The 22,453-nt window shown below is 39.2% G+C and overlaps 1 long non-coding RNA gene across 1 annotated transcript; it reads right to left on the bottom strand.

Annotated features, from left to right (window-relative positions):
• Positions 1–2,915: 2,915 nt before the first annotated feature.
• LOC124172831 lies at positions 2,916–22,071 on the bottom strand. The gene is made up of 3 exons (XR_006868285.1): positions 21,917–22,071; positions 10,632–10,716; positions 2,916–3,142 (listed from the first exon to the last, which is right to left on the bottom strand). It is a non-coding gene; the product is annotated as an uncharacterized LOC124172831 (long non-coding RNA).
• Positions 22,072–22,453: the final 382 nt, after the last annotated feature.

The following is a 22,453-nucleotide window of genomic DNA, read 5'->3' as shown; positions in this document are numbered from 1 at the left end:
CTTCAGGATAATTTTTTCTTCGATTTACTGACTTTTTTAAAAGTATCTCTAGATCTAATTTTTCAGTCATTTCCACCAGCATTTTCATTCATATAATTGTATTCCTATGACTGATGGCATTTGGCATGAAAATCTATTCGCACGAGAGACACCCTAGGAAAAATGACATTCCCCTGCATGTCCGTTAAAAGGCAGAATGGGGAATTTCCTCCGAAGGAATACTGATAACTCCCGGCGAAGATATCGAGTGTGCAAATGAAGATAAAAATAAAAGATGTAACTTAAGTTTTTAAAATTACTGTTTTTGTATTTATTTACTGAGTTTTCCCAGCGTTGCGTGTACGCAGTATTATGAAAACCATATAATACGATTGAAATATTTTTATTCCAAAAATTCATCTTAATTAGGCCAAAATAAAACGTAAAATGCGATAAAACCGAAGTTAAAAGCCTTGAGTCTGTCAGTCTGGGGAATAATGGCTTAAACAAAGATGAAGGCTTCCAACTGAGCAGTGCCTTTTTATTTATTGATACCACCACCACCGGAGTTTTCTTTTATACGTTCTTCTAAGCTCCCAGCCAATGGGCTGTCTTCTCAGCGAATCAGGAACGGGGTTGGTTTATATACTATATTTTGCTTCTCAGTTGAAGTTTCAGTCCATGCATTGGTTTAGGTAAGGGTAAAGGGATGTGGGAAGGATGGAGGGCAAATTTAGGGGTTTGGGTTTATTCGGAATTACGTAATCCCAGAGATTCATAATTAGCTCATTATTAGTTTTGCCAAGAGAGTATTGAAATTTGTCTATTGCAGATTTTAGGAATGTTAAAATAGGGGTAATTCGTAAGTCTCTTCGTATTTGTCTATTACTAATAAATCATGGGGCTCCAATAATTTTCCTGACGATTTTATTTTCGCAAGATTGAATGCGTTTTAAATGGGTGGCGGCAGCATGGAGCCATACGGGAGAGGCATATGTTAAAAGCGGTTTGATGGATGAATTATAAAGCAGAAGTTTGGTTTTGAGCGCTAGCGGTGAATTAGACTTCAGCAACGGGAATAAGGCAGCGTATATTCCATTCGATTTCTTGATGCTTGATTGGATATGGTTGGCCCAGGTGAGTCGTTTATCAAGCAGAACGCCTAGGTATTTAGCCGTGGTGCATTTTGGGATGCGTTTGTTGCCATAGTAGACATCGTGGCCATCGCCGGCTTTTGGTCTTCTGCTGAAGATGATGTGGTTGCATTTTAGTGCATTGACGCTAAGCTTCCATTCTGATGCCCAGTCCTCATAGGCATCCAGGTGATCTTGAAGTATATCAGCCGTTTTGTACGGATCGGATCCCTTGAGCAGTGCCTGGAATGCCATAATTAATCGCTACATCCGCACACAACAATAACGGCAACCAGGGATATGAATAAATAAATAAATAAGTACCATAAAGAGTAAACCCCTGAAGATGACGGCAGACTTAGCCATTGAAACGTTGGGAGAATCAACCCAATACCACACCCGGTGGGAATCCCGTGAAAATTTTCATTTTACTTTGATATTATATGCCACAGTAGTAAGGACATCAGGAAGAGAATGGCATTAGCGAAGGAGGCGTTCATGAACAGGAAGGAGCTTCCGAGAGGATCGTTGTGTAAGAGTTTAAAGAAAAGGTTAGTGAAGAGTTTGATTTGGAGCGTAGCTCTCTACGGTGCGGAAACGTGGACACTGAGGAAAGAAGACGAGAGAAGATTGGAGGCATTCGAGATGTGGGTGTGGAGAAGAATGGAGAGGGCGAAATGGACGGAGAGGAAAAGGAACGACGAAGTGCTGGATATGGTTGGCGAGGAGAGGCAGCTTTTAGATGAGATACGCAGGAGACAGAAGGCATGGATGGAGTTAGTGCTTAGTGGTGAGGGGATGCTGAAAATGGTGTTGGAGGGTAGAATGTTAGGGAAACGAGGGAGGGGAAGGAAAAGAATAGGATTTTTAGATAGATTGAAGGAGAGTAGGCCTTACAGTGAATAGGGTAGTTTCCTTCATCGAAGAAAACGAAAGGCATTGATTGCGATTCGTTACCCACCATTAGTGTATTCATAATGCAAAAATTATTTGGTTTTAGAAGTACCGGTTTAGACGAATGGCAAGGGCCAAATTTTATCCTCATTTGAAAAAGGCCAGATTGGCGCCCATGCGATTCCACTCCACGTGACGTCACAGGGACCTAGTTTCTACACGAGAGGATAGGAGTTATACATCGTCTGAGGTTACCAATGCATGCAAGAGGCACACGAGAGGATAGGAGTTATACATCGTCTGAGGTTACCAATGCATGCAAGAGGCACAGAGCTCAGGGGAACATGTCTTAATAATAACCTATTAAAACTGGCTAAGGTCGGAAAGTTTTCTTCGTTTGATAAGGTATTAATAAACCTTTTTTAAGCCAAGCGCTACCAGATAGCATGGTACTCAGCTACCCACTAGCATCCTGCGTCGTATCAGCGCTCAGAGCCTCTCCAAGGTCATCTCACAAGGCGGGAGGGGGAACTAGAAATGCGTCACACGGACTTTTTTCCCATCATTCCTACTTACGCGTCGCGTTTTCGCGCGCTTGAAATTTTTCACCTTTCATTTAATCGCGAAGAATAGATATCGCCATTTAAAAATCTAAAAGCGTGAAATACGTACTCCAGGAGTAATAATCTTTCGATTTAGGCAATAAAAAAATAATAGGAAACCACCCTATTAAAGAAGGCAGTGCTGGAAGGAAAAGGAGATACTCCATGAAAACCTACCTTAATCGGTAGAATACTATAATAATAATAATAATTATATGCCTCAATTCAGTTTTGCAACTTATTCACTGACTCTTAATCTTAAATTATGGACTGAAAATTTTTAAATGAGACGAAAGTATTTTTTAAAAATTTTTAATCGGGGAATCCACACTACAACATTATTATTAAAACATGGAACGTTTTAATTTTACATTCAGTAGAGAGAGTGCCATCTCTCAGAGCATATGAATCAGATGTTGTCGTAAATTTATGAGGTTTCTCCAAGATGGTGGGGTGTTGGGAGTCCTGAATGAATTTGGAAAATGGCTTCTCTTCTTCTTCTGATGTATCATTCTGTTGAGTGGTTCCAGTCATCTGTAAATTAATAATTGAAATAGAATCATTAATTAACCCTTAACTGCGGTGGTAGTGATGGCATAAACGACTCTTTTTGGTGAGCTGCTTCACCGTTCACAGTACACTTTAAAGAGCCGCTCGCACAGTGCGACTCAACAAAGCCCTTCTTGGTTGAGGAGAGGGGGTAAGAAAGGGGAAGGCATATTCTCTCGATGAATCCAAGATTCTTAACACTTTGCGTGCCATGGGCGTAATATTACGTCCTGCTAATCCATCTGAGGATTGCCATGGACGTAATATTACGTCTTTCTGTTTAATTGACTTTGTATGCGTGAAGCCGTAATATTTCGCCCGTGGTACTTTTCCAGTTTACTGCTTAGTGGTTCTGTTATTTCAAAAATCAAATCCTCGATGGAAAAGGAGCTCTTTTAATGTCTTGAGGATGAAAAGTCCTCTGTAGCTACCGGCACCCTTATCTCAGCCTACTTTGTGTGAAAATTCATTGGAGGAAAGAACCGTTCGTTGAGCGTGCAGTGACCCTTTTTGTCATCCAGGATTTTTGAATGATTCGATTAGAACAATGCTTTTGCATGATTTCCATGGTTTAAATAGTTCAAATTGAGAGTAATAAAAAATATATATCATGCATTTTATGGCGGTACGTCATTTGTTGCAACTTTTTTATTTTTCATAAACAGTAGGTTTCCATTATTAAAATATGTACTTATTTAAAAGTAAGCAATGAATGTTATTCGGCTCATTCATAAAGAAGAGAAAAGTCCATTTTGATTGAATTAACACATCGATATAAATATGTTTTTGATGCTAATGTTTTTAAAAAATTTGCGAATTTAGTAAAAAATGGCTGGATTTTTCATTAGGGCTTTAATATTAGCGGCCGGCACTCAAGAGTGTTAAAGGCTTCGCGGACAGTTCTGGCTAGTTTTAGTTCTACTCCATTATTCTGGATAGCCGGTAGATGAAGGCATGCTTTACTCTATGGTAATTAAAAACAAGCAGGTGAGGATTTATATAGTTATGACGGAATCCATTAAAATTTGCTAACAAAAGACATGGGAAGAATCTATAGGAGGATCAATCTATATTGATATCCGAGCAGGGGCAACGAGTTATAAAAAATATTGGGGGGGCCCATATCAGGGGTCTTGCCCCGGGAAGAGGTTAAATTCAAATTGTCTCGCAGCACCGAAACACTATCATGATTCACACCACTTGTTTTCAGTAAACCTGCTTAGCCTTATAATTATTTGTTTTAACACATTGTTGAATTTATTTTAAAAGGTAACTATCGTCAAACATGGGAAATAAAAATTATCAATTAATTTTTGTGATTCCACAAAGTATAATATAACTTAATTATTTCCTTGAATCATTGAGGGGGCTCCGCCACCCCAAACGAATCTTTGAGGGGGCTCGGGCCATCTCAGGCCCCATGGAGTCGGCGCCACTGTATCCGAGGTAATACCATGGAAGGAGATGAGTTTAGAATGGTTGAAGCTGATTTTTTCGTCGGCTAGGAGGATTAAAAATCGATTTCACGCGTTTTTTAATCGATTCAGTTGAGAATTTTGAAGTATTTACATTTAAAAAAATCCTCAATGTATGCATGGAAATTATGAATGATGGGAAGACGAAGAGAACCTGTAATTTTTTGGAAGGTCATTCGAAAAGTTATTTTTAGAGGTTTTCTTTATCGATTTTAAGCGCGGTTTCGAGAAAAAAATTCACCGAATAGACAGTAACAATGAGTAGAGAGACGTGAAAATCGCACTTTCATTTTTATTTCATCGCACTTTCAATAACAGTTTATCGCATTTTGTAGCGTCTATTTTTTATTTTTATAATGAGGTAGATGACGATATAATGTAGTGAAACACAGTTATATGACGAAATACAAAATATTTTAAATAATTATGCTGTAGAACAGTGGGAACGAAACCCTTAGGGCGGGCTCGCGGGATGCACTCCTGGGGCAGGGACTATAAGCGATCAGCTTTTTTCCTCTGCCACCAGAAGGGGAAGGACGGGAAGGAGCAAGGAAAGGAGGCGCCGCCGCGATGAGAGCCCGACGACGCCTCCAGGGAAAGGACGGGGAAGGAAGGGAGGGGACGAGGAATCCTGCACCGTCACAAGGCGGGCAGGTCCTACCATCAGCGAAACCAAGCTTACGCGATTAATATGCTACCAATTTTAGTAGATTTTCCTATGAGGAAGAAAAATCAATCGATCAAATCGGTAGATTATGCTGTAGAACAATAAAAAATTAAGGAATAAGACATATAGTGGCGGAGGTGAAGCTTGCCCTTGCCCACTTGTAGTTCGCGGCCACGTAGAGTCAGCCAGCCAACCTAGCAGCTGGCCAGTCAGCTAACATGCTTTAAAGCGGTGATTGTCGGCGGAGCATTTAGACTGCGCTCGGTACAAAATGTACGAATTTTGCCGTCGAAAAGGCAAATTTGCGTAAAAATATCATAAAAGTCCAGTCATCGCATATATGTCGCATTTATTTGCGCACATCGCATCTATATCGCATTTGCGATATTCACGCATCTCTAATAATGCATTATTAACCCTCGAGCGGGCGCCCCGGTTATAATTTTACACGACCGGGCGCGTGGCGCACTTTGCCCACGATATATGCATTTATATGATAGCACTCGATCTTTCCTCAAATTTATCTCTGTTTGTAGAAATCAGTTCAAGCTTGTACATTTATAGGTGATGCAGATATAAAGGTAGTCAGGTGGTACACGGCCGGCCGTGGCGTAATAGGTTGGTTTCCTATTATTTTTTTAATGTCTAAATGGAAAGTTTATTGCTCCTGGAGTACGCATTTCACGATTTTAGATTTTTTAATAACGACATCTATTTTTCGCGATTAAGTGAAAAGTGAAAATTTTTATGCGTGCGAAAAAGCGACGGCTAAGTAGGAATGATGGGAAAAAGTCCGTGTGACGTATTTCTGGTTCCTGCTGCCGCCCTGTGAGGTGACCTTGAGGCGAGGCTTGAGCGCTGATACGACGCAGGCTGCTAGCGGGTAGCTGAGTACAATGCTAGATGGTAGCGCATGGCTTAAATATGGTTATTACTACCGTATCAAACGAAGGAAACTTTCCGACCTTAGGCAGTTTTAATAGGTGATTATTGAGAGATGTTTCCCTGAGCTCTGCGCCTCATGCATGCATTGGTAACCTCAGACCATGTAAAACTCCTATTCTTTCGTGTAGAAACTTGGTCCCTGTGACGTCACGTGGAGTGGAATCGTATTGGCGCCAATCTGGCCTTTTTCAAATGAGGTTAAAATTGACCATTGCCTTTCGTTTAAACTGGTATTTCTAAAACCAAATAATTTGTATCTTATGAATACACTAATGGTGGGTAACGAATAACAATCAATGCATTTCGTTTTCTTTGATGAAGGAAACTACCTTATTTATACGCCACGGGTGTCGGGTTCCTCTTAACGATCTAAAAGTAAATTAGCTAGAATAATTTGCGCTTTGGGGAGAGAGACAGGGACAGGATTGGGGCGTTTGAGATGTGGGTTCGGATCAGGGGCGAAAGTAGGAATATTTGGTTTGAGACAGGTATCTTAAACATAGTGTAATAGCATTAACCCCGTAACGCCTGAATAGGGCAGTTTCCTTCATCAAAGAAAACGAAAGGCATTGATTGCGATTCGTTACCCACCATTAGTTTATTCATAATACACAAATTATTTGGTTTTTGAAATACCGGTTTAGACGAATGGCAAGGGTCAAATTTTATCCTCATTTGAAAAAGGCCAGATTGGCGCCCATGCGATTCCACTCCGCATGACGTCACAGGGACCTAGTTTCTACACGAGAGGATAGGAGTTATACATCGTCTGAGGTTACCAATGCACGCATGAGGCACAGAGCTCAGAGAAACATGTCTTAATAATCACCTATTAAAACTGGCTAAGTTCGAAAAGTTTTCTTCGTTTGATAAGGTATTAATAAACCTTTTTTAATCCAAGCGCTACCATCCAGCAAGGTACTCAGCTATCCGCTAGCATCCTGCGACGTAACAATGCTAAGCCTCGCCTCAAGGTCACCTCACCGGGCGGGAGGGGGAACCAGAAATACGACGTACGGATATATTTCCCGGCATTCATACTTAAGCGTCGCGTTTTCGCGCGCTTGAAAATTTTCACTTTTCATTTGATCGCGAAAAATAGATGTTGTCATTTAAAAATCTAAAAGCGTGAAATACGTACTCCAGGAGTAATAATCTTTCGATTAAAGCAATAAAAAAATAATAGGAAACCACCCTATTAAAAAGTTTCTGCGATTCTTGTGGTGATCATGTATCTAAATATCAATGAAATTCGGAGTCATTAGGTGCAAAATTTATTCTTTTACCCCTAATAATTACGCCTTATGGTACCGCTATAAGTGGTAACTGTGGTACCACGGTGGTAGTCACTACCACAAAAAATGTTTTGCATAATTACATCCCAAATATTAGGCTCACATCAAATAACCATACTTTATATGAGATATAAATGTTAAAACAATCATAATTTCATAATAAAACCTTTGTATTAACAGTACATAAGGCGTAAGTAAAGAAAATCGAAATGTTTGGTCTAAAAATTCTGTTTTTGTTTTTGGGCTGGTTGAAAATTCACAAATTTCAAACGGCTCTAAATGCGTTAATTACGGCTTTAAAATAGCAAACTTTTCGGAAAAATGTTATTAAAAAATATTTTTATCAATTTAAAACTCTCAAAAACCCTAATAAATTACGATAAATAATAAAAAAAGTTACGTTTAGCACTGCACTACCAGCCGGTACCATTTGGTACCGCTAGGCGTTAACGAGTTAAAAAAATAAAATACACGCAAAAAACAACTCTCTGTGTGATGATGAATGCTTCTTTATAAGTTTTATGAACTTTAGGTTTTTAATTTCAGTGTGTAAAAGTAAAAAAAATATTAATCTTTTTTTTTGCTCTCCTGAAAAGTTGCTATTTTTTGAGATACGTATTGTTAGAACATAGCCATCGATATGTTCTGTATAGACTTGAAGGGCACCAGTGGCTGATGTGTGGTGGAGGGAGGGCCAAGGGGGCTATGGCCCCCCCCCCCACCCTTGGGAGTCCAATTTACACTAGATAGAATGGTGATTTTTTTCCGACCCCCACTACTGCTGGAATTTTTAACCCCACTTAGCCCCCTCCGCTATCCTGGACCCGCCATTGAAGATCACAACTGTGTTGCTTGTATCTCTTGGGATATCCAAAAACCGTAATAATCACCAAATGCGAAACTTGCAGGGGGAGACACATTATGTAAGAGTTTAAAGAAAAGGTTAGTGAAGAGTTTGATTTGGAGTGTAGCTCTCTACGGTGCGGAAACGTTGACATTGATGAAAGACGACGAAAAGAAGATTGGAGGCATTCGAGATGTGAGAATGGAGAAGGTGAAGAGGACAGAGAGGAGGAGGAACGACGAAGTGCTGGACATGGTGGGTGAGGATAGGCAGCTTATAGATGAGATACGGAGGAGACAGAAGGTATGGATGGAGCGAATCCTTAGCGGGGAGGGGATGTTGAAAATGGTGGTAGAGGGTAGAATGTTAGGGAAACAAGGGAGGGGAAGGAAAAGAATAGGATTTTCAGATAGATTGAAAGGGAGTAGGCCTTACAGTGAATTGAAGAAGGTAGCTCTGGAAGGAAAGGGAGGCTCCCAGAGCACTTCTTTAGTACTCCATGGAAACCTACCTCAATCGGTAGAATACCAGAATAATAATCATTACGTTTGTTTTGTTTTGTATACAGGCGGTCCTCAACTTTCCTACAATGGGGAATTCCACTGAAAATGGGTGATTATGCAATAAAAAAGTATCCTCCACGCAAAAATTATAGTGAAAGCAGTTCTTCTCTAACATGCGTATTATTCGCATAATTCCACTTTGAAAGTCGTATAGTAATCTTGCGCTTTAAACGACCTATCGCCATGTTGGCTGTGCGTGACGTCAGAGTTCAGTAAACAAAACGTTTACGTGGTGCCAGTAGACTGTTTGCCCCAGTTTTAGAAAAATCTACGGATCTCTCATAGCATATAAATCTATGCATCTCAAAGCAATGAGTAAATGACAGTAGTTAAATGTGATACAAAACGAGCTCTAGAATACTATCGAACGAGATAGTTCATTTAATTTATCTTAAGTTTCAATTTCCCAGCTTCTGAACTCCGCGAAATCTTCATTGCCTGAGAAGAAATAAGCGACCATGAATTAATCTACCTTCAAAATGTTCCTAGAATGCGCCTTCACCAAGTCGGATTCAGCCATCGCGCAATACGTGCATCGTAAAGTCTTTAAAAACCATTCGCAACTGTTTTTGACACACCCTCAATGTTATGAATCAGTATCGTCGTAGCTGTGTTTGTTATGGTCGTTACTGTTTGTTATCACCATGGAGCGAATCTGCTTACTCGCACTCTGACGTCACAGGACGCTTTTGTAGCGCGAAAGGATTTAGTGATTTTCGCGAATAAAGTTTCTTCTCCTGACCTTCCTTATTATAACAACAATGTAATGTTTATGCTCTTGGAGTATAGGTCATGATAAATTAAACTCACATTTGGCCAACGTTTCGGAGATTTATTCTCCTTCCTCAGGGCTCTTAATTGTAATGAATGTTTACAAAGAAAATAAATAAAATAAATTAATTAAGTGGTTACAAAAATTTGAATACAATTGTGCAGTACAAATTCATTGGTAAATTAAAAAATTGTGTACAGAATTAAACAACATACCTGTGATAGAAAAGTTTCGTTACTAGGCTAATCATGGTTACTTATAAATATTGATTCATTTGTTAACAAATGGTATCTAAATTATACTAAACAATTTTAATTTCGATGAATTAAATAATAATAAATTTTGCTTAGGTGTTCGATGTCTGATCTTATATTGCAACTGTTATTTGATTTTGATATGTAAACCATTTCTTTAAATAATCTTTTCTTAAAATTGGTTTCTATGTCTAAAATTCTGTTGTTCTCGAAATCAAAATGATGGTTAAAGTCTAGACTGTGATTTGCAAGAGCAGAAAGAGTGATTTTATTTTTTATTGATGATTTGTGCTGGGATATTCGGTTTTTTAAATATTGAGAAGTTTGACCAATGTAACAACTATCACAATCGAGGCATGGTATGTGGTATATTATGTTACTTTTTAGTTTTTTTAGTTTCTCCGAAACGTTGGCCAAATGTGAGTTTAATTTGTCATGACCTATACTCCAAGAGCATAAAAATTACATTGTTGAATTTCGCGAACTTTGAAGCTCCGAAATAACAAGAATATTGAGAATCATGAAGTCATATTTTGCAAACCTTAATAACTTCAGCTTACTTATCGATACATGTAGAAAAAATAGCTATTTTAATTTTACGAGAGCATCCCATTCGCACTTTCGTACACTCCAAATTGACACCTTTCGTTGGTACTTACCTTGAAGCCTTTTCTTGGCCAATCTATTGCATGAAGCCTTTGAAGCGTTCGATCATTTCCATCATCTGTTCGTCGGTGTAGTGGCCTGTGAAAAGATGAAGAAGAATGCAGGCTATAAAAAGTTTGATAATTTCTATGCGCCAACCCAGACGGCACAGAATCCTCCGTATCTAATTCGTATGAAGATAGTATCCATTGATTACCGCTACGGCGCTTTTCGTCAATGGATACTATCTGCATACGAATTAGATACGGAGGATTCTGTGCCGTCTGGGAAGATATTTAGCATGCAGCGGAAGAGAAGAAGTCAAGACTAACATTAATCCTTTTAATCGCCAGCGTTGCGTTAACGCAACATTATTAAATTCTAATCCTCAGAACAAGTTTCTACCTCAGAATAATTTTTTCTTCGATTTACTGACTGTTTTTAAATAAACTCTAGTTCTAATTTTGTCATTTTCACCGACAATTTCATTTATATACTTAACACTAGAATGCTGGGAAATGGGCATACCTCAATAATGCCGGGAGGGTGTCACTTTGATACCCACGTTCTGTATTATGTTGCAGATTATTTTTTTCTTAGTCGCTAGTCTTTTTACGCTTATGTTTTTTGTATGCCGTCGTGTGAAGCGTATAAAAAGTAAGTGTCGTCGCGGTAAAATGTGGCTGGTTTCTCGAAAAATCATTCGCAAATAGAGCGGAATATACTGATCTCACGAGCTAATAAATTTTCGAAAAAAGAACGATAAACAGCTGATACCTATTTATTGAAATTATGTAAAACATAAGACAATCACGAAGGTTTACCATGCTAAAATACTAATTTGGCTGGTAATAATCAAACTGCATCCCGCGAAGCACCTAAAACCGAACTGATAAATGATAAAATATACTGGGTGTCAAAATGACACCGTCCGGCATCCAAGGTAATTTATATTTTTTTAGGCCGGGAAAAGGAAAGGGGGTTATCCCATACACTGTCGTCTTATTGAGATAAAAAAAATGATTAAAAGTCACGAAATATTTCTTTCTACAACAATCTTTAAAGGCCAGCTATGAAAAAAATGTTCGTGTAAGGTGATGTTGAATGAAAACTTTTGGGCTATGTCGCCGCGTCAGATTTTGGGTGGCCCCAACGTTTCCCGACCGATGCTAGTCGCTTCTTCAAGGGATTCTGAATAGTTGGGAATTTAAAATTGATGTATATAGGTATCTGTGTCAGGTGGTGGGGGGGGAGGGGAGTGAGAGGTTGGAGGAGTAGGTTGTCGATTATTTTTGCCGATTACGGGTTGCCAAGTACGGCTGATTTTAAGGCCAGTGTCTCTGTTGAAGTTGTTTTTCTCCTCTTTAGATATTTCTATTGCTTCTCTTACGAGCCTCTGTTTAAAGCCTTTTCAATCAATTTTAAATTCCCACCTCTTCAGATTCCCTTGAGAAAGCGACCAGCATCGGTCGGGAAACGTTGGGGCCACCCAAAATCTGACGCGGCGACACAGCCCAAAAGTTTTCATTCGACATGACGAGCACCCGCGAAAGTTTTAAGGGCGATTCCACTTTTCATTTTATCGCGAAAAATAGACGTCGTCATTTAAAAATCTAAAAGCGTGAAATACGTACTCCAGTACAAATAATCTTTCGATTTAGGCAATTAAAAAAAATTTAGGAAACCACCCTATTATACGAATTCGAGGGAGAAGAAATATGTAATATGTGTCATTTGTTGGAAGATTTCTAAACGATAAGAAAACGAAACGCGTATTAAATATAACATATAGACTCAAATATAACACTTATTGTTTCTAATTGATTAAATTGTTTTTTGAAAATTAATTATTAATTAATAAATTGAAGAACAAAGAGGAAATAATCACAATATTTGCATTGATTTCTGCTTTTTTTTTTAGTTGAAATTGAATGATTTTATCGCCCTCTTTGAAGTTAGAATCGTCATTCTTAATACTGAATTACAAATTCATTTGCTTCATTTCTTTAACGGAAAGCTAAAGGAAAAGCTCAAATGATGACGGAAAAATATGAAATATAGATAGATAGATAGTAAAATATTTATTTTCCAGGAAAAATTCCGTAAGAACAAAAGTAATAGGGCGATTCCACGCGTCACGGACTGACCGTCACAATGCGTTTTTGAACTTTTAAGAACACACGTAACACGAAAGGACTGACATACAAAACTTTTTCAACTTCCAAATTGCTGCACAATGGTGTGAAGTTTAACTTAGGTCGATACACTACTTTGTCTTGAAAAATACAGGACTTACGTGACTTAAAATTCACTGTCACGGACTGACAAAAATGAAACGAACTTTCAGCTCAGAGTAAAACCTCTAAGGTTTCCTCTGAAACAAAGAGTGATCAGAGTTACTGTATAATACATCTCAGAACACCAAATGCAAATTTCGTATTGCTGCAAAGCCCATTACAATAACTGATTTTACAGAGGAGTAATTCCTCTTGAAAAGCATCGTCACGGACTGACCAGAAATGTCACGGACTGACTTTTGTGATTCCCTTCTGGTATAAATTTATTCACTGCCAAAAATTTTACAAAATAACTTCTTTAATTCAAAATAAATTTGTGCAAAAACCCTTCAAATCATTCAAAATAATGAACGAACCTCAAAATAGAAAAAATTATTAATACAGTGGCCATAAAAATAAATTAGCGAAACAGATGTTTTTTGCGCGTAGAAGACTCATTAAATTTAGTATGTGGCTAAAAACTGTGGTGAGCACATAAAAAAATTTCTCTTATCAGAGACACACGCGACTCATACTAGTGTCAGCACTTAATAACGAAAGTCTAGACTTTATAGCACAAATTTTGATCCATATCAGAGCCTCCAACCACTTTTTTTAGTTAACCAGTCAGTATGACATTTACGTGGAATTGCTATTAACGAAGAATTTCGTGCAAGGTGTCAAAATGACACTCTTCGGCATTCTAGTGTTAAGTGTATTTTTTATGACTGATGGCGTTCGGCATAAAAAAATCGATGCGCACATACGAGACACCCTTAGGAAAAATGACATACCCCTTAGCATGTCCGTTGAAAGGCAGAATGGGACATTTCCTCCGAAGGAATACTGATTAACTCCCGGCGGAGATTTCGGCCGTTTTCCAATCCACGTAGTATGCACTCATTCCCTCGCTCCCTTTCTCCCTTGCACCCTGCTTCCTTTCAAATGTTCTACTGGCGCCATAAAGTGTGAACGGAAATAATGCGAACTATTGGCAGTTACGAAATGTGAAGCGCAGGGTCGGGTTAGGACATCTTGTGGTTGATTTAAGAATTAATTTCACCCTACTACTCGGTTTATTTACGTTTGTAATTTAGACTGCTTAGTATTTTGACTTTTCTGGCACCGATTGGACGCTCTCTCTTCACATAATAAACAAAAAATTACTTACAACTCCAGTTCAAGATTTCCGAGTTTTCCATTGCCGCCATTTTGACGTCCACTTCCTACGAGGGGAAGGTAGTGAGGGAGCATCCGCGCTCCCTTGCTCACTTACCCTTCGTTCCCTTGCGCCCTCGCCGATTGGATCCACCCTTGCTGTCGTCACATCCGTAAGTTGACGATCGAAAAGTGCACGAAGGGTGAATAATTGCGAATTGGAAAACGGCCTTTCGAGTGTACATAAAAGGTGTAACCCAAGTTTTTAAAAATTACTTTTTTTGTATTTATTTACCGAAGTTTTCCAAGCGTTGCGTATACGCAGCATTTTGAAAATCACGTAATATATATGATGTAAATATTTTTTTCCTAAAATTCATCTTGCTTAGGCCTAAATAAATTAGAAAATGCGAAAAAAACCGAGGTGAAAAGGATCACGTACAGTTTGGGGGAATAGTGGGTTAAGATAGGGAAGTGAAAACTGATAGAGGTGGACAGGGCCGTTTTAAAGTCATCGTAGGCCCTAGGCACTTTCAAAGTCGTAGGGGCTCACCCGACTTCATTTAAAATATTTTCAAAAATTCACCCACAATAGGGTGGTTTCCTATTATTTTTTTATTGCTTTAATCGAAAGATTATTACTCCTGGAGTACGTATTTCACGCTTTTAGATTTTTAAATGACAAAATCTATTTTTCGCGATTAAATGAAAAGTGAAAATTTTCAAGCGCGCGAAAACGCGACGCTTAAGTATGAATGCCGGGAAATATCTCCGTACGTCGTATTTCTGGTTCCCCCTCCCGCCCGGTGAGGTGACCTTGAGGCGAGGCTTAGCGCTGATACGTCGCAGGATGCTAGCGGATAGCAGAGTACCTTGCTGGATGGTAGCGCTTGGCTTAAAAAAGGTTTATTAATACCTTATCAAACGAAGAAAACTTTCCGAACTTAGCCAGTTTTAATAGGTGATTATTAAGACATGTTTCCCTGAACTCTGTGTCTCACGCATGCATTGGTAACCTCAGACGATGTAAAACTCCTATCCTCTCGTGTAGAAACTAGGTCCCTGTGACGTCATGCGGAGTGGGATCCCATGGGCGCCAATCTGGCCTTTTTCAAATGAGGATAAAATTTTACCCTTGCCATTTGTCTAAACCGGTATTTCAAAGACCAAATAATTTGTGTATTATGAATACACTAATGGTGGGTAACGAATCGCAATCAATGCCTTTCGTTTTCTTTGATGAAGGAAACCACCCTATTCTTTGCGATTTGAAATCTAAATGAACTTTCCGCATTGTTAATTATTCTATGCAGACTCTATGCGGTGTTGATGTAGTAATTCCGGTGTTACATCATGCGCTTCGCATTCGTCGTTTATTGTTAATCATGTGCTTCCTTTTTTTTTCTTGAAATTTTTTTAAAAAGTTTCAAAGTAAGTTTCCTTTTCTAAACTCAAATTGATAAACACGTATCTTCAGTCAACGACGGGACAAACACGACTATCCTCCCTGGCATTACTTTCAATTGAAAAGGATTTGATGAGGGAAATGACATTTGAGGACGTCATGTGTGACTTTGCGAAGACAAAGAGCCGAAAAGTTAACATACTGTAATAGGGAAGTGCACTAGTGTTTCAAATGCACCAAACACATTTTTTAAATTAGAGTTCAGAATAACATAATGTCGTAAAACCACAGTTTAAATCCTAATAGTGAATACTTTATTCGAGATGACCGTCTGAAATATGGAAAAATTCAAAGGCCGCGAAAACGGGTGTCCATGTTGAATATTGGCCGTGACGTCACAAGGCAGTAGCAGAAGGCAGCTTCTACACCGTTTAGTTCTACCACTATTATTGCATAGAAAAATTACAGAATTTGAGGGTATCCGTTTTTTGCTGTCATAAAATATCTTCAGAATATATATGTGGCTGCTTCTCTTTTGAGTAAACGACTTCATCATTGCGTAATATATTAATATTCATTTACGTGTCAACTTCAAGTTTGGAAAGAGTAGTACGAATAGCACATTGAATCTTTAATAAGTGCATGATGGCATTTATTTTTCGCTGGGTATATTTTGACACAATGCCGTTTATCATGCCAAAACTTTTTTTGTAAGAACCAAGTCAAACTAATAAACCTATTTCAGACGTTTGCTGCAAGACTTATTCGTTGCGTATGTATTCACGCCGGCCGGAACGTTCGCCCTTCGCAACTAGAATCATGGGATGTTAGCCTTATTTCCGAGCTGGCTGGTTGTTGCAATGGTTCGCTGTCCAGGATGGGTTCAAGAAAAGATAATCTTGGTTGGGAGAAGGAAAATTCCAACGATTTATAAATGGTATACCAAACTTTGATGTATTTATGGTTACTGAATTTTTGAATAAGGAGGACAGGTTCAAAGCTCCATAGAAATGCGAGACGTTAAGGCTAACAAGGGTAGACCGCGTACCTTGCTGCATCTTTTTCAATTAGGGCGTTAGTTAGGCTGTAATTAATTAATTTTCATGCGTTACTTTTTACAAGATATATATATAAATCCAAAATGTCCTCGTTCACTCAATGGGTCGGTTGGGGTAGTGGTAGCGTGCACGACTCTGAGGATAGATTTCACCCGAGGGACCGTGGTTCAAGACTGCTTTTTTTGTTGTCTTCATTGTGATTATACGGCATCAAGTTTATCATTAATTATAATTGCAGCAATCATTGACGTGAGACAATTTTTGTATCATCATTATGGCGTTTAGGTATTTTAGCAGTGTCATTACAAACGCAGAGATACGATGACTACAAGGGTTGGTGTGCGCTAAAATGTTAATATTTTCTTTGCTTATACTGACCAACTTCCACATTAAAAATGAAAACCACTCTTGCAAGAGCACATACCATTAAAGGCTCGCGGCAAGCAACAATATGCGTACAGGCATAATTAATAAGAACACAAAGCGAATATAAAATGCCATATATCTCGAACACTTGTAATTCACATTACTCCAAAGGGAGTTTACTTACTCAGTACATACCTCAGTACCTTGTACTCAGTACCAACCAGTTTACCTCAGTAGCAGTGCTAAAAGAACCATTCTGAAATATAATTTCAACTAACAAATTGGATGAAATAAAAGTTGATAACCCTGGACCGGGCGCGCTGGCGTATAAAATACGTCAATCTTTGAAAACCAAGGATTTCGACATTGTACGTACATTCTGGGCTATAATGGTCTCGTGTATTCTTACAATGTACTTTGACTGCCTATATTGCGAGTTTTCAAAGTTCGAGGTATTGTAGCTAATTTTTTGGATCAGCAAGATGAACCCGTCACCAGTGGAGTACAAATTACGCCGCGCGACCTGCCGTGTACCTTTATATCTGTATCACCTATAAATGTACTAATTTCAACAAATAAAGATTAACTTTAACAAAAATCGTTTGTTATCATATATGCACATATCATGGGCAAAGTACGCATTTTGCCCGGTCGTGTAAAAAAACAGTCGCGCCATAATTCTTTAACCAAACTACTTTCAGTTTATAAATTACGTAGGTCTACGCGGAAGATGCTATATTTTGACTCAACACACTTTCTGATGTGACTGAGGTACCTATTAAGTAAATTATTATAATATAAATATCAATTTGATCTTACAATACCCTCAAATGATCTTCAAAACAGAATATCATCGATAGGTAAGAGTCAGGAGCAGCCTTGAACCATTTATTCCGTATAGCTTGTGCTTAAGGCACGGGAATGAATATCTTCTCCAGGCTTTTGTTTCGACGTCGAGATGAAATTTGAAACAAAAAATCATTTATAATTCTATTTTGAATTTATGTTTTCGGTACTAGACGACATTTTTAGGAAGCAAACTCCACCGATTCCCGGAAACTCTCGCCGCGCTAAAGAAGGCGACGGAATTCAGTGATACTCCACTGGTGACTACTGCCTTGTGACGTCACATCTCAATCAAGATGGAGGCACTGTGTTTCAGCGCAACATGAAATTTTCCGACTTTCAAAACGTTTTAAAGTGCGTACCCCAGATGCAGAAAATAAAAGTGACTATACTAATGTTTCTTTTTTAGGCTAAACTTTCAAATTCAGCAATAAAAAAAAATTAGTGCACTTCCCTATTTACAGATCGGTGCTCACCTCACACAGTTATATATAGTTACTTTAATGCAAACATAATTAAAAAATTTTACTGGCATTCTGAACTCGTTTTCACTTTATGTTCTGGCTTTTGTTGGCCCTTGAAAAGTCCATAGAGGCCCTAGGCACAGTGCCCACTGTGCCTAATTGATGAAGCGGCCCTGGAGGTGTACGAATTCGGTTAGAACAATTGAAATATTAGGTTCGCAACTAAGTTCCCGCTGTTTGTCAACTTTGTAACCGTCCCGGGGAAAAGTAGAACAAAGTATTTAAAATATCTACGCTCATGCATCATCTACACTCATAGTGAAAAAGACGACGGGAAAATGTCTTGTAAACACGGATTAAAAATAAGATGCAACTACACATTTTCAACTTAAGTATTCACTTTGATAAACGGTTCAAAATAAATAGAGTACTATTGAGATTTACAATTAAGCGGGAGATAACGATAAATATGAAAAATATAAAACATTTCCTCAATGAGAGATAATAACACCTCCAACTCCAATAGGTATATATTCCGAAAAGAGAATATGAGAAGCATATACAAGACAGGAATAATTTAAAATTCATGAAATTAACAGAGAAATAGCAAAGTTATTACTTGCACGAAATGAAGTGACGTCCACAACTACAATGAACACCGCTGTTTACATGGCAAAGCAAATATATGTCATATATTAACAGTATGTGGCCCTGTCGTCCACTGCGGTCTGCTGTTTACGCGGCGGAAACTTGAGTTTTCGTTGACAACTCAACGAGGGTAGGTGTGAGAAATACGGTCCAAAGTTTCTTGCTTTACTTTGTGGAACCTCGATACTGGAAAATAAAATTTATTTAAATGATATTCGAACATATTTATTAATATTTAATGACCATGATCGCCTCAATTCGCATTTAAAACCATCTCTTCGATTTCATAATCCCAGTTTGCCCACCCTCGTTCATTTCCGCCATTTTGACTTCGCTCCTGACCAGTCCGAAAAAAAAATTCTCGTAGCGAACGTAGCGCCTATGGACCGGAGCTCCGGAGCACTTCCGTCAGTAGCGTCTGGTAGCGAAAGTAGCATTCATTGGACCGCACCCAGAAGCACGAAACTTACGCGGCGGAATGTTCGAAATGGCTTAGTGAATAGCAACAATGTGATTTTCGCGATCCCACGAAATCTGTCGTCTTGGCGACCGCGTAAAGAGTTACTGAATAGCCATGGACACAATGAACGCTAACGTGAGACGCGAGCCGTTCACGGGAATCGGTAAAAATTGTGGCGGAAGGGAAAGCTTATGGAAGGGACACAACCACCGTTTACGGAGAGTATGTAAACGCGAGAGATGGGCAACTTTCATCTCCTCCCGTGGCCCCTACACGGAAAGCCAATCACAGCGATGCAGCATTGTTGGCGCCCATTGCTGAATGTAGCAGTTGTTGTTGTCGTGTGCAACGTGAGCTGAAGAGAAGTCAGTTAAGGTAAGCCATTACTTGATTAAATTTACATGCATACTATACTCGTCGATTGCGAACATTCTTCAAAACTCTTCCTGCACAAAAACGAAAAGACTGAAGACCACAAACAAAACCACTGCGCGGGCGTTAGTCAATTTTCTTTCCGGCCGCGGGAACGTCAATTGTGACCGCACGGTGGCGTTCCCCGTCTCACGTTCTCCCGTATATCTCCCGAGGATGAAGAAGTTGATGACATCTACGATTATATCAGGGAAGTAAACGAACAGTATCTTATTTTCCCAACTTGAAGAATTGACTTGACGAACAAAGGTTAAAATCTCAGAAGAAGGTCATCAACCAACCTAATGTCTATTTTGAGGAAATCCCAACATTCTGCTATTTGGGCGGCTTAAAATGTTTGGGAAAATTACCGTAATGCAGCGATTTAATTATTTTTCTGACCGCTACTTACTTTCAAAATCATAAATATTTTCAAATTGGCTGTTTTTACATTTCTAAAGTCATCGTTAGCTCCAAATTTTATTTTATTAGATTGTTTATTCACCTTGAGCCGTTGCCTTGCCAACAAACTGAGAAACGCATGTAGGGGCCTCTTGTTATGTAGGAACGGATATTTAGGGTGGATTAAGAAGTGGAAGTGGAAAGCCAATCACAGCGTACAGCATTGTTGGCGCCCATTGCTGAATAGAGCAGTTGTTGTTTTCGTGTGCAACGTGAGCTGAAGAGAAGTCAGTTAAGGTAAGCCATTACTTGATTTAATTTACGTGCATACTATCCTCGTCGATTTCGAACATTCTTCAAAACTCTTCCTAAACACAAACGAAAATACTGAAGACCACGAACAAAACCACTGCGCGGGCGTTAGTCAATTTTCTTTCCGGCCACGGGAACGTCAATTGTGACCGCACGGTGGCGTTCCCCGTCTCACGTTCTCATCAAGGTCGGTAAAAGCCTTTTACCGAAGTCTTTTACCGACCTTGGTTCGCATGCCTTGTCTACACTACAGACTTAACTTAAGTGACTTCACTTAAATATAATCTTAAATGTGGTGCGGTAGCTACACTTGAGCTTTAAATCGACTTCAGCGCCGTGATTGTCTACATCGGGAAACAGTTATGTTGACAGATGAAGGTCTAGGAGAGCAGTGATTCTTTGATCCAAAGCGACTGTTATTTGAAATAAACTTCCAAACTCCGAGAATTAACCATTTTGGATTTAGAAGGTTAAGAGGAAAGACCGATTTCAGTTCCTGAGGGAACGCTATATGGCGAGAGGTGATGGAGCCAGAGGAATTTAGAATTATATTAATTATATTCATAACGTAAACGAAAACACTTATTGCTAGTCAAATTCCACTGCTTTATTAAAACCATTGATGTTAAGTTTCAACCTTTAATTCCTCCCACGTCCAATGAAATCGCCATATCTTATCCCCCTCGGCATCCCCAGGACTAAAATTGAAGCCCTATGCAATGGTGTCAATAACAGTGTGCGGGATGTTACTGAGTGCATTCGTTTACGTTATTTTAGATTATGACATCATGGAAAATTAACTGTTTCACCGGATCCTCTGCCATCGTCTCATTGTCAGTCTTAAAATCCCTTAAAACGTTTCTAAGTTTTATAAATCGAGTTTCACCGTGAGCAACAGGCATAGCAATTAGTTTTCACCGGAATAAAACCAACAATAAGATGAGAAACTCCACAAAATAAATTCGTCGATTTAATAACCCCGACACTAGAAATTTAACTGACGAAATAGAACGCTCAATAACCATATCATAGAATACAGCACAACTTAGAACATAAACAACGGGATGATTCAGGGGTGACATGGGTATTATGTGCCATTTACAACACTTGAAGAGCTTCAGCCGTGCGGAAACAGTTGCCTACGCAATTTAAGATGGGTTCTAAGATGACTTAAGTGGAGGTGTACTTAAATGAAGCTGGTGACACCTACACTACCATCTTAAATAGAGAGCCAACTTAAGTAGTCACTTAAGTTACTAGCGTAGACCCGGCATCACGGATCCCGTATACCGTCGTCTCACGTTAGCGTTGATTGTGTCCCAGCCTTAACTCCGAGATATTTCACGGATTCAACAGTCTCTAATTGGGTGCCCCGAATTATGTATGGCTACGTCGCAGGGAGTTATTCTTCTTCTTCCAGAAATTCATTACGACGATTTCTTTTACAAATTTGATTCCAACTGCAAAAAAGGGTTGAGGGGATGCATATTTACCTGGCATGACGATCTTGGCGGTTCTTCCCCGAGCTGTGCGAATCCTGATCGTCCGTTTGGATTCCGTTTGGTCAGTGGTGGGCACAGGAACAGGCATCGCTACTCGAACTATTATCGAACAAGCGGGAGACGAAGAATGAACCTCACGTTGGAACGCGGCGCGCTTATATACCCAAACTAGTCCCAGATGGCGTTGCTGGTCGATGACGCAGTCCCGTCCACACCTCCCGGCGGTGAAAATTGCTTCGTAAGCACATTGTTGCGTAATGCGGTGTTTGCCGTTGTTTTTAAAAACCGTTACTCACGAGGTTGCTATCTGGAGGATTCATACTCGACAATGACTCACGTTGCGATAACATTGTTATTATTTTCAAACGCAGCGAATGTTTCTTCCGTGCGTTTCCGGTGTACCCCGTGCCTTTGTTTGGAATGTCACCCGTTACGAATACGTTATTTCTGAGAAATGTTTTATTTGATTTTACCCGGGTGTTGTGACCACGAATGGAATTTTAGTGAGGCCTCACTTGGAATATGCTG

This window comes from Ischnura elegans, assembly GCF_921293095.1.
Source record: "Ischnura elegans chromosome 13 unlocalized genomic scaffold, ioIscEleg1.1 SUPER_13_unloc_3, whole genome shotgun sequence".
Classification (NCBI taxonomy): Eukaryota; Metazoa; Arthropoda; class Insecta; order Odonata; family Coenagrionidae; genus Ischnura; species Ischnura elegans.
This window is presented reverse-complemented; position numbering and strand designations above follow the sequence as displayed.